Here is a 2,943-nt window from a genome sequence, read left to right on the forward strand (position 1 = left end):
ATGTGTCCTGCACAACCGAGGACAGTGAATAGCATAAGTATGTGTCCTGCACAACCGAGGACAGTGGTATGGTAGTCTAGTATTAGTGTCAGTACGAATCTATTCAATCTTATTCCTTCAATCCCATTCCCAAGCCCTTGGGAATCCCATGCCTTAGTAAGGGTGTGAACTCACCTTGTTTGCTCGGTATGTTATGTTATGCACTCACAAGTAATCAGTCAAGTCCTATTGTGTGCACGTGTAATAAATCAGTTCATGTTCGTATTAATACGCAGGTAATCTATAGCATAGAGCGTTTTACTGTTAACATCATGCATCACATACAATACAGTTCTTGATTGATACGAATAAGGTTATTCAGTAACGCACTTAGCAGATTAGTCGTGTTTAACAGGATCAACATGCTTAACATGATAACATAATTTCGCAGAACTATTACACTTATCATGATTTACATGTGTAACTACATTACATGCTTTAACAAGTTTTCATGCACAAGATGATAGAGTTAACTGTTTACAGAACTGTTACTTAACGTGTTTGCTGACGAACAAAATTAAGTTAGGCATGCATACATTGAACATAACTCAGACACTAAGGAGGGGGTTAAAGGTCGGACTAATCACATGGGGGGTTCAAAACTCAGATAACTTAACTCCCACCTGAAAAACTCGGACATGTGGGGATGGTTGGGGGTTAAAAAGGTCGGACATGGGAAGTGGTCACAAACTCGGACCCTTTTGATGCTTAATGAAATCGGACATCAACCACATATCAAAGAAAGTCGGACCTATCCCCTTGCATACAAAAAGTCGGACCACATGTGATGTTCAACAAACTCGGACCACATGTGATGGGTTACCAAAACTCGGACCTAATGTCCATCAAGCAAACTCGGACCTAATGTCCATCAAGTAACTCGGACCTAATGTCCATCAAGTAAACTCGGACCTAATGTCCATCAAGTAAACTCGGTCCATACTTCCATTCAATAAACTCGGACCATTCAATAAACTCGGTCCATACTCCCATTCAATAACTCGGTCCACACTTCCATTCATTAAACTCAGACATGGCATGTTATTCAAACTCAGACACTAAATTATGCACAGAAACTCAGACATCAATTTAAATCCTACGATCTTTGTGATTATAGCAGTTACGTATATCATTCTGCAGTTACGTTCTTATGCTCAAGCAAAACCCTAAATCCAAACATATCGACGGCAGAAATCAAAGTTATTCAACCGATGCTAAAACAACAACAATCATCACAATGATAACCTATCAAGCATGCATCTAATCATCGTCATAATCTCAACTATCCAGGAACAAATCACAGAATATCACATGAGAAACTAGGGTTTTCCATGAACACATAATTAAGAAATCAATAAACAATAATCATTTACCTTGCGTTGATCCTAAAGAAAGAGAGGAATCGAATGCCTTGTGCCAATGATAGTGGTGATGATGATTGCTAGAGGATTAGAGAGTTACAAGTACGTGTTTTGATTTTTGAGAGAATGATTAGTGAAAAGGGAATTAGGGTTAAGTATAATTAAGTTCTCACTAATAACCCTTCACACCCTCAATTATTCTATTTTACAAAGGTACACCATCTCAATCAATTTCACAGTTTCACCACCAAGTTTACCCATTTGACAAGTTTATCACAATTAACACATAGTCATGCACCATCACACACTTCATTATATCAAAACGTATACAATTCTAAAGCAATCAATTGTGCAAGTAAACAACTAAGTAATAAATGGATGTGCAATAAATGCGAAATAGAAATCTTGGAAATCCGAGTTGTCACAATAACGCTATTTGTGATAATATTTAATAAATCGATTTCATCTCATAAAGTAAATTGTAAACATTGCAAGAAATTCAAATACGAGTTCAAAGAAGTACATAACAACATAAGCAAAATATACAACATATTAAACCTAAACGTCTATATGTGTATCTAGGCATCAACGCTACTTCTTTTCATAGCATCGTCATCATCAACTTGTAACATGTTTAAAATACAATTCAATGCAAAAGCAAAGGCGAGTATACAAGTTTGGTACATACGTGTCAAAAGATAAGTTTAAACAATTCCATGTGGCAAGCTCTTGATACGAGATAAACAATAAAATTGGCATGTGTCAAACATATCAAACCAATAATGAAACGAAATATCCTCATGACATAACCACAAGTCTACGGGCGGATCGTTAATCCTATAGCGCTATATATGTCATGGTTTGGCTCGTACGAAGTTAATGATAAGTCTAACACATAATGTCCTCAACCCAAGTTTAAAGTATCAAGTAATCAAATAAGCATGCGTGTAATAGGAATGTTTATGTATTATGATAAAGTTTGTGTGTAAGTTTATAAATAACATGTTACACCCCAAAAAGTGGTAAACGAAAAAGGGGTTCAAGTATACTCACAGTATTGCATATGCTTTCCGATTATCCAATGTGATGAAGTTGATGAGGTTAGAAGGTTGAATGTGCAAGGGTTGAATGTGCAAGGGTTAAAGTTCCATTAGAATCGTGACAAGTTATCATAGTCTAGGATGATGTTCTACTACTTTGACAAATGAATATGAATTCAACATCAAAGGTTCGAATGTACATAGATATTAGTTAGGTTATATAGTATATATTATTAAGTCCAAATGTTCAAGTATTTCAAGCATGAGATAGAAGATTACATCTTCATTTAGGTACCTCAAAATGTGTCATAGAAGTCATGTAGGAGGTAGGAAGAACAAGCTTCCATTTAGGCACCTCGTATGCGTTCACCACTACACTTGTTGTAAGAACAAAAAAGGAGGGTCATGAACTAAGATTGGCACAATAATATAACAATCTAAGTTATGAGAAATCATCAAATCATGTGGTGATTTTTGTGTTGGAAAAACCCAAGTTGTTCCAT

Source organism: Helianthus annuus, chromosome 3, assembly GCF_002127325.2.
Source record: "Helianthus annuus cultivar XRQ/B chromosome 3, HanXRQr2.0-SUNRISE, whole genome shotgun sequence".
NCBI lineage: Eukaryota > Viridiplantae > Streptophyta > Magnoliopsida > Asterales > Asteraceae > Helianthus > Helianthus annuus.